Below are 15,597 nucleotides of genomic sequence, written 5' to 3'. Positions count from 1 at the left end.
CCCGCTCACACTCACACATGCTGCCTGCACCCAGCACCAGTTCCAATTACTCAGTACCATCAGCAGGTGTGAGTGGTGTCTGCCAGCCCTGATCACCTCTGAGGGCTTTTCCACCTCCCCTTGCTACCAAGGGGCAATTAGGGCTGGGCAGGGGTGTGGAGGATGGGCTGAAACCCACCCAAGTGCCCACTGCAGCCTGGAGGCCCACAGTTCCTTTCAAAGTACACAAATTTGTGCACTGGGCCCCTAGTATAAGAGTTTTCTGCTTGTTTGTCACCGAAGGAGAATCATTCCTTTTTATTACTCTAAAACATTTTTCTCCTCCTTCTTCACATATCTATATATATGGCCTAAGTGACCATTTGACTGTTCGACCTCTCAACCATTCAACCAGTAGCTATGACGTGCACTTACCACCGGGGGGGGGGGGGGGGGGTGGACAGAAGCTCAGAAGCTCAATGCCAAGGCATGGAAACATGGAACAGACTGATGAATCTCAGAGAGAAGGGGAGAGGAGGAGGGCAGGGAGAAATTAACCAAAGATTTTATATGTATACTAGAGGCCCAGTGCACAGATTCATTCACCAGTGGGATCCCTCAGCCTGACCTACAGGGATTGGGCCAAAACTGGCAGTCTGCATCCCCTGAGCAGTCCCAGATTGTGAGAGGGCACAGGCTACGCTGGGGGACCCCATCCATGCACAAATCCATGCACAGGGCCTCTAATATGAAATAATGTCATATGAGAAATGATTAATGCATAAAAATTTCCATTTTAAAAATATGTTTAAAAATCTATTTTTTTAATTTCAGAAAGGAAGGGAGAGGGAGAGAAAGAGAAACATCAATGATGAGAGAGAATCATGATTGGCTTCCTCCTGCACGCCCCACACTGGAGATGGAGTTGGAAACCCAGGCATGTGCCCTGAGGAATCGAACCATGACCTCCTGGTCCATAGTTCTACAATCAACCACTGAGCCACGCCATCTGGGCATATAATTCTTTTTTTTATCTCTTTGTTTTCAGTTCTTTGCAACTATGTGCAGCATTGTAATAGATACTATTGAAAGTGTAGAGGAGAAAAAGAATAAAACCTTTCCCTCTACCCTCAGGTTCAGTTCCTAGGGCCTGCACATGAAACTGATAAAAGACAAATTAACAGGAGAAGGAAGTTTATTACACATGCACACAGGAGTTTCACAATAAAGAAGGGAAAACCCAAAGAGGTGGTTAGGTCCCAGGGCTTACATAACTTTTTATTTTTTTATAATTTTTTAAAAATATATTTTTATTGATTTTTTTACAGAGAGGAAGAGAGAGGGATAGAGAGCTAGAAACATCGATGAGAGAGAATCACCAATCACCTGCCTCTTCTTGCACACTCCCTACTGGGGATGTGCCCACAACCAAGGTACATGCCCTTGGCCGGAATCGCACCTGGGACCCTTCAGTTCGCAGGCCGACGCTCTATCCACTGAGCCAAACAGGTTTCAGCTTACATACCTTTTTAACAAGGGGGTGGTAAATGACAAGATAGATGAAGGGGGTTTTGGCTTTTAGGGGTGGTAGATTGTAGGAAGATAAGTATATAGGAGAAATTAATAAAAGACAGTGATTATCTTAGTAAGGTGGACTGTGTGGACTCCATTGCGGTCTCCAGTTCTCTTCTCCCTGCAATGGGGGGAGGGGTGCCTTTATAAAGGGAAATGTATGCCCTGATACAAGGCAGAAAAGGGGAGGGCAGAGTTCTTCCTATGACTTCCTCAAGCCCAAGTGTCATATTTTGGGGTGGCATATTCTGATCCCCTTCAAATGCATGCTCTTAAATACTATCTCTAAGGATAAGTTCCCTGAAGGGCTGAGTTAAAGTGTATGTGCATTTTATTTTATATTTTGTAGTTCACTGTTTAATATGGCTTTCAAAATTATGTTCTTCTTTTGTGCATTTTATTTTTTCATTTTTAAATATATTTCTTTATTGATTTCAGAGAGGAAGAGAGGAGAAAAAGAGAAATAGAAACATCAATGATGAGAGAGAATTATTGATCAACTGCCTCCTGCATGCTCCCCACTGGGGATCGAGCCAGCAACCCAAGCATGTGCCCTTGGCTGGAATCAAACCCTTCAGTCTGCAAGTTGATGCTTTATCAACTGAGCCAAGCTGGCTAGGGCATGCATTTTATTTTTTATAGATGTAGCCAGACTACTTTTCTAAAAGGCTGTAACAATAATTCACATTTCAGCCAATAATATGAATCCACAAACACCCATCTCTTCTCCATCCTAACTGGCCGTTGGTGTTTGTTGGTTTGTCAATTGAATGAGTATAAGGTGGCATCATATTGTTATTTGAATTTGTATTTTCCTTTCTACTAGCGAGGTTAAATATCTTTTCTATAGTTTATTAGCCAAATTTGCTTTTCTTTGAGTTCATTGTAACTGTGAGATTGTTTTCTCTCCCTGTCACATTAGCTTCATTAGAGCAGGCACCAGGTGTGTCTTGTTCTCCTCCTGGTTATTTCTGGGGCCTAAGATAGTTGCTGAGAAACAGTGAAGGCCCAATAAAGAGTCGTTTCGCCTGGCTGGTTTGGCTCAGTGGATAGAGCATCGGCCTGTGGACCGAAGGGTCCCACGTTCAATTCCAGCCAAGGGCACATGCCTGGGTTGCAGGTTCAAACCCCAATGTGGGGCCATGCAGGAGGCAGCTGATCAATGATTCCCTCTCATCGTTGATGCTTCTGTCTCTCTTTCCCTCTCTGAAATCAATAAAAATGTGTATATATTTTTAAAAAGAGTTGACTAAAGAATAACTGAATACCTTTTGACTCAGCAATCCTCCTCCCAGGAACTATAATAAAAAAAGTTGTAATGGCTGTGTGAAAAGTTTTATCCATAATAATATTCATTATAGGATTGCTTAGAACTAGAAATAGAATAAGTGATGATATTTGATATAGAAAGAAAATAATGACTATAATGGCTAACATTTATTTAGTGGATACTACTGAATAGTGTATTTAAATTAAAAAATAATAAAGTATCCTCTTTAAACCTCACAGCATATTAAGCTTATAAAAGTGACTGTAATACTATGTACACAATATAACCCTAATTGCTTAAATAAATGGCCCTGCATGCGTCAACAAATAACTGGGAAGGTATATACCAAATTGTTAAATGCAGTTTACTTGTGTAATTAAAGAAACACAGATTATTTTTTTTTGTGCTTATACCTACTTTTATCTAAGTCTTCACCTTTTGTGATAAGAAAAATAATATAAGAAAAGCTATCCCTGAGTAATATTCTAGTATTAGTGCTTTCTTCTCGTGTGTTTTTTAAAATAAAGTGTGTATCTATATTAAAATAGGTATATACATATAAGTATATATGTACATAAATACCAAATGAAGTCCTCCAATAAAGAATAAGCTCATAAATACCCAATGAAATAGCTCACTGGCCATCTCATTTGTCCCAAATACTGTATGTCCTGGGGCTTGTTTCCCCTGAATGAGGCATATTTGTCTCCCCAGTCTTGTAGGTTGGCTCACAGGGCCATTCATCATTGTGTCCAGGGCTCAGAGAGAACCCTCTGGAGTGGGAGAGGTTAAGAAGCCCACCGGGCCTCCGCAGCAGTGATGAAAGTGCCCAGCTGCTGGGATGAAGCCAGGTAGAGGCGCAGAAGGAATGATGAAGAGGGTGGCTTCCTGCCTCCCTGGCCTGCACTGCCGTGAGGCCCCGCCCACCCCACGCACACCCTCACCTCAGTTCTTGGCCCTCGTGTCACAGGAAGCCGGTGGAGGTTTTTCTCTCAGTGGAAACCAAGCCTGGGATCCAGAGAGCAGAGCTGCAATGCGGCCCTGTAAGCCATACAACACGAAATCAGAAATAAGGATAGAACACAAGGACGATTTCCCCTTTGCCAAAAACATCCCCAAAACAAACAAATGAAGCACAATCACCATAAACTATTTTAAAGCCAATTCTGTTTTCTCGCGTGTTTCAGCCCAAATTCCCTCTCTGTGCAGCAAGGACCTCGTAGGCTTCACAGAAGCTGCCACAAGAAATAGCCATTCCCTGCCCACAGAAAACTCAGGGGCCAATTCCCTTTGTGTTGATGTGGGCTATTTCTAAAGATCTTGTGGACATCAGCCAACATCACAGTCCCGTCCAGAGGTTCCAGGGAAGCTGTACTGAGATGCAATGTGAGTGCCTCAAGGTCAATCCCCAAAGAATCAAAGTCAAAGCCTTGACCGAAGTAAGGAAACTGGTCAGTCCTGTTGTCCTTCATGGAGCCTTGATCTAAGAGGCCCTCCTTGCTTCCTGCTGTGGGCCTCTCTCATAGTTCAAGGCCAGTGAGCCAAGGTCAGGTATAAATGAAAATCAGCCTGGAGGGGAAAGGTGTATTCATACACCTCCCTAAAAATACTCGTAAAGCCAATTCCTTAGGTTACTCCCACTGAGCCCCGGTCCTCACCTAGAGAAGGAGGGATGGACCCACCCTTCCTCCAAGGAGGTTCCATTCATTTTCCTGTGTGCTCATCTGAGCAAGCTGCCCGTCCTCCTCCACCTGGCCTCACAAGGTGCCGCCCACCCGCTCCTGACTCTGGGCCCAGCATCAAGGTCCCGAAGGGAGAGGCTCCAGGGTCAGTAACAGCACCAAAGCAGCCAGTTCTCCCTGGAAAGTCTCCCTGGATGTCCAGTTGTGGGACTGTTTGTCATGGTGGCTGCACCCAGCACGCAGACTGTCCCTCAGGTGTTGCTGGTGCAAACAGGAAGATGTGATGCAGAGCCGGCTCCTGAGAGCCGATGATTCCATAATCAGAAGTTTGGGAGCCAGGTGAGCTCCCACTGGCAGCTTGAAGTCAGCCAGAGAGCAATGAGCCATGGATGCTGGTGAGGGCTGCTAGCCATAAGGATTCTCTTTTTGTTTGGTTGAGAACCGGTTGTTAAACTTCCCCAGCACAACACTGACAGGCCTGTGTGTGGGATGAGGGTGAGGCCTGGGTCCTGCCCAGCTCTTCCACTCACGGAAAACACTGGGCCATGCCTTAGCCACCGGGGCCTCTGCTCCTTTTCTGCAGGATAAGGGCAGGAACTGTAGCAGGACTGAATGAGTCACTGGCTTAAAAGTCTAAGGTGTGCCCGGCACAATATGATGTACTTTCAGTATTATCTGCTTTTAATACCCAAAGGCACAGAATGGATCAAGAACTACTTATTAAAAAAATATATAAATAAAGACAGGAAAACCCTAAAACATGAGAGCTTAAAAACTAGTTTCAGGGGTCCAAAGTGGCTGGCAATTCAAAGATATCTAGGTGCTAGAACTTCTCAAGGTGAGGCAAGAAAATGAGCAGAAACACAAAAACCAGGACTCACCAAATAGGTTCAAAGAGTTTGTGTAGCCTGGCCAGCGTGGCTCAGTGGTTGAGCATTGACCTAGGAACTAGGTGGCCACAGTTTGATTCTGGGTCAGGGCACATGCCTGGATTTCAGGCTCCATCTTCAGTGAGTGTGTGCAGGAGGTAGCCAATCAATGATTCACTCTCATCACTGATGTTTCTCTCTCTCCCTCTTCCATCCTCTCTCTAAAATCAATAAAAACGTATGTTTTGGTTTTTTTTTCTTTTTAAAGAGAATGTGTAAAAATACATGATGCATACAATGGCTTCACCTGCTGGTTTCCTCTCCAATGCACATAAGTTGGAATGGAAAGCCGAGGAATCCTGGGAAGCTAATAGATATTTAAAGTCCATCTGAGAAGCCAAATTTTTTCATAGCAATAATTCAAATGATGTTTTTGCTGTGTTTAGAAAATCCTCCAGGAGCATTTAATTTGCAGATGCAGAAACCGCTGTACGTTCTCATGCGTTTGCAAAGCTGCTGTTGGAGCCAAGCACTGCTGTGAGGTAAGCAGTTCCCAACAAATACCTGGCCTTTTTTTTTTTTTTCTATCTGAGGAAAGTATAATTTTGTCCAAGGCTTCACTCATCCAGGTGATCACAGGCAAATATTCACATTTGGATTTCTGTTTCCTGCTTTTTACTTCCTAGTGTTCTGGGCCCCCTGCCTTGTTTTGGACACCGTGACTTAAGATATTCATCATTTCAGGGACAGACTTTGCCAAGAGCATGTTGGTCTGAGACAGAAAACAAAAATAGATGCACTTCAAACATAACCCAAGTGTTGTTGTGTTTCTGAGTTTTGGATCCCCCAGCCACTTTATAAGAAACCCCTGCTGTTTGAAATAATCACCCGAATCTCCCAAGAACCTTTAAGTCATGGTAGACAATTAAACAGGTTCCTGGCATGAGGAAAGCTGGCGGTGTGTGCGGCTAGCACGAGAGCATCCGGGAAGCCAGCGGTGCTTACAGAAGGGCGTGCGGCAGGTGCAAGCAGCATCTTTTCCCTGAAAGAGACCGCGCCTCAGAGCTGCTTGATAATCTCCCCATGATTTCTTGTCAGCAGGATGCTTTCAGCACAGTTTTGTGGAGAAATGCCTCTTGTGCTGACAGGACCACGTCGTCTTTGACCTCCACCTTGTTTTCTCATATTTAATACATTCGAAGAAAACAGAGCCAGAGGACATTACTCCAAAGACACAAACTTCTTTGCCCTGATTATCCACAGCATAGCCTGTGCCTGAGAACTCATACGGGGATGCTACCGTGATGGGTAATCCTGGCAATGAGGAGCAGGGAGGAGCTGTCAGCCTGAGCATCCACATCTGGCTGCACAGGGCCCCTTGGAGGCCCTGAAAGCTGAGAAAGAAGCAGCACCATACAAACGCAGGAAGAACCCTGTAGCCTTAGATACATAACTGCAGTGGTAGCTCTGTGGCCATGAAAGCTACTTACACACACAGAAGCAAATGTGAATGTTGTGTATCATCATCAGATGGACCCATGGAATGGTGGAAACGTAGCTGCCATATGCAGAGTAGGGCAAAAGTAGGTTTACAGTTGTTCATGTGGAAAGGAATATAATCCTATCTAATAAAAGGGTAACATGCAAATTAACCGTCACTCCATCACACATATGGCGGTGCCTATAGCCACAAGATAGCAGCGCCCAGTCCTCTCAGCCCCGCCAGAGTCCCTCCAGCCCTGGGGGGCAGCGGCTGCTGAGAGTGGGCAGCATGAGGGGCCTGGAGGAATGCTTGCTTTGTTGCCATGGCAATGAGGCAAGCGTTCTGCACCCAGCCACAGATGGGCCTCTGACCTTAGAAAGCCTCTGGGCAGTGGGCGCTGAGCAGCCGGGCCCCTGCAGAGATCTACTGGCACATGGACTGGTAAGCAAGGTTACTAGTACCACATAAATAGTAATACAAAAATAAACTCTGTGTTTTGCGTACTCACAACTGTAAGTAGTTTTTTTAGAAAAGGGATGTGGGCATTCCAAAATTTCTTTTCTTTTTTATCCTCACCCGAAGATGTTTGTTGATTTTCAGACAGAGAAACATCAATGTGAGAGAAAACATTAAATGGTTGCCTTCTATATACACCCCAACGGGGGGCTGAACTCACAACCTAGGTATGTACCCTGATCAGGAATCAAGCCTGCAGCCATTCGGTGTATGGGACAATGCTCCAACCAACTGAGCCACATGGCCAGGGCAAGGACAGCTCAAATGTTTTACAGAAAAACTGTATACAATTTAAGACAAGTTGTTTGAAGTTTTCTTTTCATTGTGGCAAAATGCACAGAACATAAAGTTACCATCCTGCCACAGCCGGTTTCTCAGTGGTTAGAGCATCTGCCCTTGGAATGAAGAGTCCTGGGTTAAATTCCAGTCAAGGACAGGTACCTCACTTGCAGGTTTGATTCCCTGCCCTGCTCAGGGCATGTGCGGGAGGCAACAAATCCATGTGTCCTTTTCACATCAGTATATCTCTCTGTGTGTCTCTTTTCCTTACATTCTCTCTAAAAATCAATGGGAAAAGTATCCTTGGGTGAGGATTAAAAAAAAATTTACCATCTTAACCATTTTTAAGTGAACAGTTTAGTAGTGTTAAGTATATTCACATTGTTGGCAACTAATCTCCAGAACTTTCTCATTTTGCAAAACTGAAACTTCATACTCATTAACAATTCCTAATTAACAAGTTGTTTTTAATAACAAATTTGTATATTACTTAATGAAAGTAAAAAAAAAAATACTTTAAAAATTAAGTCCATTGAAGAAAGAAATGGAAGAAGACATAAATTAATGGAAGGCCATATCATGCTCATGAATTGGAAGGATTCGTATAGTCAAAATGTCCCTACAAACTGCTCTGGCCAGTGTGGCTCAGTTGGTTGAGTGTTGTCCAGGTACCAACAGGTCACTGGTTTGATTCCCAGTCAGGGTATATATTCAGGTTGAGGATTGGTCCCCAGTCTGGAGGCAACCAATCAATGTCTCTCTCTCTCTCTCTCTCTCTCTCTCTCTAAAAATCAATAAAAACATTTTAAATGTCCATATTACCTGAAGAAATATATAGATTTAATAAAATCCCTATTAAAATATTAATGCCATTCTTCTCAGAAATAGAAAAAAATCCTAAAATTTACTCAAACCACAAAAGACCACAAATAGACAAAGCAATCTTAAGACAGATATCAATGCTCTCTGATTTCAAACTATATTACAAGTCATAATAATAAAAATAATATTGTACTGGCATAAAAATAGATAGATAGGTCAATGGAACATAATGGAGAGCCCAGAATATAGTCAGTTAATCACAACAAAGGAGGCAAGAATATACAATGGAAAATTGACAGTCTCTTCAATAAGTAGTGTTGGGAAAACTGGACAGATATATTCAAAAAAATTGAAACTGAACCACTCTCTCACTCCATATACTAAAATAAACTCAAAATGGATTAAATACTTAGATGTAAGGCCTGAAACCATAAGATTTCTATAAGAAAACATATGTGGTAACCTCTTTTACATCAGTTTTAGTGACATCTTTTTTTGGAAATGTTCTCTCTAGTAAGAAAAACAAAAGTAAAAAATAAACAAGTTAGACTCCATCAAACAAAAAATTATCTGCATAGCAAAGATAACCATCAACAAAACAAAAAAGCAACCCACAGAATGGGAGAAGATATTCACAAGTGATGTATCTAATAGATATTTCTCCAACAAAGACACAGATGGCTACCAGATATATGAAAGATGTTCAGCTAATCATCAGAGGGATGCAAATCAAAACCACAATGAGATACTAGTTCACACTTGTCAGAATGACTATCATCAGAATGTCAATGAATGACAACTATTGGTGTGGATGTGAAGAAAAGGGAAGCCTCATGCACAGTAGGTAGGATTATAACTTGATTTGCCACTATGGGAAACAGTATGGAGATTCCTAAAAAAAGAAAGACCCACAAAACAAACAAACAAAAAACAGAAATAGAACTACCAAGCAAAATACACTTCTGGATATTTATCTGAAGAAAATAAAACACTAATTTGAAAAGATATATGCACCCTTATGTTCATTGTAGCATTATTCACAACCCCCACCATATGGAAGCAATCCAGGTATCCATCAATAGATAAGTGGATAAAAAAGATGTCACACACACACACACACACACACACACACACACACAGGAATATTACTCAGCCATAAAAAATAAAATCTTGTCATTTTTTACAACATGAATGGACCTAGAGAGAATTATGCTAAGTGAAATAAAGCATATGATTTCACTTATATGTGGAATCTAAAACCAAAACAGACTCATAAGTTCAGAGATCAAAGTGATGGTTGCCAAAGAGGGATAAGGATGGGTGAAAAAGGTGAAGGGGAATATAATCAATATTTTGATAACTTTGCATGGTGGTAGATGGTTATTAGACTTAGTGTGATAATCACATCATAAGGTATATAAATATCAAGTCACTATATTAAACACCTGAAATTAATATAATTTTGTATGCCAATTTATTACTTAGATTAAAAATAAATAAATAATAATATCCTATATTTTAAAAAATAAGCAAAACAAAATCTAATGACCTTTGCTATTCATTAAGGAAAGCTTTTGATGGGAAACATTTTGCCTACCAGTCTGACAATTCTTTCTGACAGCATGAAAAAAGGCTGGCAAGGGAATAAGAACTGAATTGTGTGAGGGTAGGAAACAGTAGGAAGAAGTCTGTAACTTTATTACACAAAAGCTATGTGATAAGGTCCAGTACATGGCAAAAGCTGGGCCACAAGTGTCCGGCAGCCGACGTGAAGAAACAGTACAGCTACAGGAATCAAAAGCAAATCCGTTGCTGCTCTCTCAAGACCAGCCAGGACATGAGTCTCAGGAAAGGCAGTGTCTGAAGTCTTTTTTTTTCTTTTTTTTTTTTCTTTCTTTTTTTGTCTTTTTTGAGATTATGACAAAAAAAGCTGGAGATGAATGGAAATGGGATGAACCAGGGCAGAAATTGAAAGGGTCTAAACGAAACTAGAGAATCCTTCTAGAGTTCTTGGATGGAAGGATAGTGTGCAGTTTACTTGACCTGGGTTGGGGGTGAGGGATGAAGATAGATCAAAAGATCCTAATTACAGAATGCAGAGCAGCAAGGAGCAAGCTAGTCAAAAGAGAATGTTGTCTTAATGTGGAAAAGTTCCTCTCCAGAAAGGACCCAGGTTATACCCAAGCCTGTGGGTATGAGAAGAAAACTCACCTTGTAGCCTTTTTCTAGGTTGAGCACCTAGAATCTGTATCCCAATGAATAAGTTATATTGCAGTATTCTCCATTCTACAATAATACACATTGCACTCTGGAGGGCTCCAACATTATATCCTAAAGAGGAGAATCCTTTGAGTGTTGGCACCAGAACGTACTAGAAGAAAACAGAGAGAATTTCTGCTGAATTTCAAGCATAAACAGAGATGAAAATCTGTCCCTTAGGATGGATGGCAAGGATGGTGTGGAAGAGAACATTTTTCTCAGATTCTCAAAAGATGCTTTTAGTTACAGAAGAGAAACACTCATATGTGGATGTTTCTGACAGCATCTCACAGCTTTACTTAGAAGAACTTTAGCAGTATTTTCTGAAATTTGGAGAGTTTTCAAGCATATACGATGGCTTTTAAAAATAAAGCTCTATCCTGGAGAGCTAGAATATCACCCATACTTTATAGAAAGGCTCAATTGCACTTCGGCTATACTAGGTGCCAGGGAGCACTGGTCTGTTTCAGGACAAGTTCCATTATTTGTGAGCTAGGCAACTCTGGGAAAGCCGATGAAACTCTCTGACCTGTAGCTTTTTGTCTGTAACCTGAGGGTGATAAGACTGTCATATGGCCCTGACTGGTTTGGGATAGAGCATTCGCCTGTGGATAGAGCATTCGTCTGTGGACTGAAGAGTCCCAGGTTCAATTCCAGTAAAGGGCATGTTCCTTGGTTGCGGGCACATCCCCAGTAGGGGATGTGCAAGAGGCATCTGATGAATGTTTCTCTCTCATTGATGTTTCTATCTCTCTACCCCTCTCCCTTTCTCTCTGTAAAAAAAATCAATAATAATAATAATAATAAATCAATTTATATATATATATATATATACACACACACACACACACACACACACACACACATATATACATATATATATATATATATATATATATATATATATACACACACATATATATATATATTTTTAAGAGACCATTGTATGAAAACCATCGGAGAAATGTGAATCAAACTGGATGCAAGAAAATGTTAAATGAATTTTAGAACGTAATGTTGAACTTTTAGCAACCTGGTGCAGCCTGGATTCCTCTGGTTACAAAGACACTCTGAATACTGAATAAAATCTTACATTTAAACATGTCAAAGGAGAGCTGAACTTCCAGAAAAAGATGGGACACCTCCAGGTGCCAGAAATGAAAGAACTCAAGCCAGAAGAGTGAGTAGGAGCTGATGAGAAGCAGTCCCTGGGTTTCCAGAGCTCTCTGATGCAGAGTGATGAGTTTCTGGTGCCCCGAGATAAGAGGTCGAGCCTGCATCTTCAGATGCTGATGAGAAGAAAAAGTCCCAAGAGAGGAGTGACCCAGCCAGCAAAAAGGGCTACACAGGCTCCCACAATGAAACACCACAGACCGACGGGATAGCTTGTGAGAAATTTATTTCCTCAGAGCTGGGGAGGCTAGATGTCCAAGGTCAAGTTCCTCCTGAGGCCTCTCTTCCTGGCTTGCAAATGGCCCCTTCCTCCCCTACCCTCACATGGCCATTCCTCTGCACGCACATCCCAGGTGTCTCTTCCTCTTCTTATAGGGACATCAGTCCTATGGGATCAGGGCCCCACCCATAGCACCTCCTTTAACCCTAATTACCTCTCAAGGCCCTTTCTCCAGATACAGTCACATTCAGGTACTGAGTAGTAGGGTTTAATATATGAATTTTGGGGGGTCACAATTCACTTCATAGTAGGGGCTGACAAAACTCTACAAAAGCTCACGGAAGCTCGCCATTAATCAGGGGCCTTAAATGGGAAGTGGGGAGGTTGCCAGCGAGAAATAAAAGCCCAAGCTTGTCATGTGGACAGATGTGGGCTTTGAACTTAACCTCCCTTTGTGTTGTGGGAGCTGGAAACTAAAAAACTGACATGAAACTGTTCCAGGGACACTAACATTTCGAAAACCCTACCAGAAACTTTAAAAAGTAGCTAATCCGTGCAATAATTTTTACAACCCAGGACATAACACAGATTTTTTTTTGACCTTGATGAAAATTTTTTCATTACATAAAAAAAATAAAAAAATACAAACCACATAAAGAAGCAGCAATGAGAGTCATCAAATGCTATGTACCAATGGTTCTCAGAGTGTTCCCTGGACCAGCAACCTTAGCCTCACCTGGGAACTTGTTAGGATGCAAACACTGAAGCCCCACCCAGACCTTCTGAATCAGAAACCCTGGGAGTGGCGCCCAGAAATCTGTGTTTTAACAAGCCGTCCTGGGATGCTGATGGCTGATGAAGTGTGAGAAGCCTTGAAATAGAGAACAAGCATTCCAGCGGCTGCGGGATATGACACCTCCAAGCAACAGCCTCTGCCCTCACCCTAGAAGTCACTGGCTCGGACACTCATGCCATCAAACACACCACCCATTGCCCCTCCCCGTTGGCATATACCCAAATCCCAGGCCATGCCCTTCATTCCTAAAAGACTTCCTCCCCTAGCTCACTCACCCCACCCTGTCCACTCCCCAGGGCTCAGCACATAGCTGGTGCTCAGTACATTTTTATTGAATGAAAAAATAAATGAGAACTGCATGTGTATTAGGCTATGTTCTTTTAAAAACCTCAGTTCTACATTTGATATTTAAGATGGAGAGGATGGGCTGCTTTCTCCAACATGGTTAGTTCTTGATTCTAGAAAGCATGTCTGTGAGGTGAAGAAAGCTGCTCTGCAGAAGGGCACTGTGTTCGTTTGCTAGGGCTGGGCTGGGTACCTCAGACTAAGTGGCTCAAATAACAAAAATGTATTGTCTCATAGGTTTTTTAAAATTTTATTTTCCAATTACAGTTTATATCCAATATTATTTTGTATTGGTTTCAGGTGTATGACATAATGATTAGACAATCATAAACTTTACAAAGTGTCCCCAACATTTCCAGTACCTCCCTGGCTTTGTTCATAGTTATTACAGTATTATTGATTATACTAGGGGCCTGGTGCATGAAAATTCATGCACTGGAGGGGGGGTCCCTCATCCCAGCCTGCCCCCTTTCACAGTCCGGGAGCCCTCAGGGGCATGAGGTGACCTGGCAATCAGGGGAAGGCGATGCCCCATCACACCTATGCTGCAGCCACTGCCAGGAGCACAAGTCTTGGCTGGCCCTGGTTACCTGAGCTTTGAGTGGCCCTGGGGGACTGAAGGGACTGGGGGACTCCAGAGGCAGGTGCGAGGAGCCGCCAGGCCCATGGGGGGGGGAGGGGGGGGCCCTGGCCTTGCCACACACCTGTTGCCCAGGCAGGGCTGAGGGGACAGGGCGCCCCCATCTTGTGGCTGTGGGCATTGCCATCTTTGAGGGCATAACAGTCAATTATCATATTCTCTTTATTAGATAGGATTCCCTATGCTGTCCTTTATATCCTGTGACTATTTTGTAGCTACCAATTTGTACTTCTTAAGCTCTTCACCTTTTTCATCCAGCCCCCAGCTCCCCTCCACTCTGCCAACCATCAATCTGTTCTCTGTATTTTCTCATAGTTTTGGAGACTGGGAGTCCAAGATCAAGATGTAGGCAGGGTGGCTCCCTCTGAACAAGGTGAGGGAGAGTTGGCCTCATGCCTCTCTCCTGGCACCTCAGGGGTTTCCTCATTATAATGATGTCTTCACATCACCTTCCCCCTGTAGGTGTTTCTGTTTCTTCCCACAACATTCCTTCTGCAAGAACACTAGTCACAGGGACTCATCCTGCTGCAGTATTATAACTCAGCTTATTAGACCTGCAACAGCTCTTTCTCTCAGTCTATGGTACTGGGGTTAGGACTTTCAGATATGAATTTAGAAGGACAAAATTCATCCCTTAACAGATCCATTTAGCAAAATACATAACAACTTAAATTATATTAAAAAAAATTAAAGCAGTGTGATATATAATATTTGGATGCCTAAATACTGATGAAAGTATAAAAACATGAGGGGAGGGAAAAGACCCACTTCATGGGTCTTTATCTCCATTATCTCCTTTAACTCTCTCAGCAACCCTGAGGAGTTGTTTCTATTATCCCATTCACAGATAAAGACACCGAGGCTTAGGAAGTAGCATAACTTGCCAGGAACAAGTAAATGGCAACCCTGTGATCCAATCCCAGTCTGTCTGACTTCAGAGCTCACACTCTTAGTGCCTGTGTTTTATGGATTCCTTTCAATCCCATCAAAAATACTTGCCTGAGTGTATCCCAGGTGCTGGGGATACAGCACTGAGTAAGTCAGGCTGTCTGTCTTCATGGTGCTTCTGTTCTAGACAGTAGCTCACATCCCTAGCTTACATAACAAATGTAGAAAGAGACATTCTCAGACCATGCCCCAATAACCCAAGTCTGAAAATTTTAAAAAAGAATGTGGATAGAGCCTGGCTGTTTGCTCGGTGGTTAGAGCACTGGCCCATGGACCAAAGGGTCCTGGGTTTGATTCCCAGTTGCAGGCTTGATCCCTGGCCCCAGTTGGGGCATGTGCAGGAGGCAACCAATCAAGGGGTCTCTCTCACATTGATATTTCTCTCTCTCTCTCTCTCTCTCTCTCTCTCTCTCTCTCTCTCTCTCTCTTTCTCTCTCTCTTTTTCTCTCTCTCTCTCTCAATCAATGGGGGGGGGGGGATCCTCAGGTGAGGATTAAAAAAAAAAAAAAAAGAATGTGAGTAGGGGATATTTTGGCGGAAATGAATTGTAAGAGATTGTATAGGCAAGAGGCCCTGCTACATGGAAAGGCCAGGGTTTCTAAGACACTTCTAATTGTTTTTAATGTGACAAAACTGTAGTGATGACCTTTGAGCTAAAAAGAAAAGGAGGAGCCTTGTCCCAACGAGATGCCCCTGGACAAGGAGACCCTGGCCTGGCCGAGGCGCCCTGTGATTACGATTCCA

The 15,597-nt window shown here is 42.8% G+C and overlaps 1 long non-coding RNA gene across 1 annotated transcript; it reads right to left on the bottom strand.

The window, feature by feature from the left end:
- Window positions 1–3,799: 3,799 nt before the first annotated feature.
- LOC311616864 lies at window positions 3,800–12,961 on the bottom strand. Its single transcript, XR_014794008.1, has 3 exons — window positions 12,861–12,961; window positions 10,684–10,843; window positions 3,800–3,862 (listed from the first exon to the last, which is right to left on the bottom strand). It is a non-coding gene; the product is annotated as an uncharacterized lncRNA (long non-coding RNA).
- Between the last annotated feature and the right edge of the window lie 2,636 nt (window positions 12,962–15,597).

This window comes from Pipistrellus hanaki (assembly GCF_964339955.1).
Source record: "Pipistrellus hanaki genome assembly, chromosome: 2".
NCBI classification, from domain to species: domain Eukaryota; kingdom Metazoa; phylum Chordata; class Mammalia; order Chiroptera; family Vespertilionidae; genus Pipistrellus; species Pipistrellus hanaki.
Note: the sequence above shows the minus strand (reverse complement) of the source record. Positions and strands in the feature narration are given on the sequence as shown.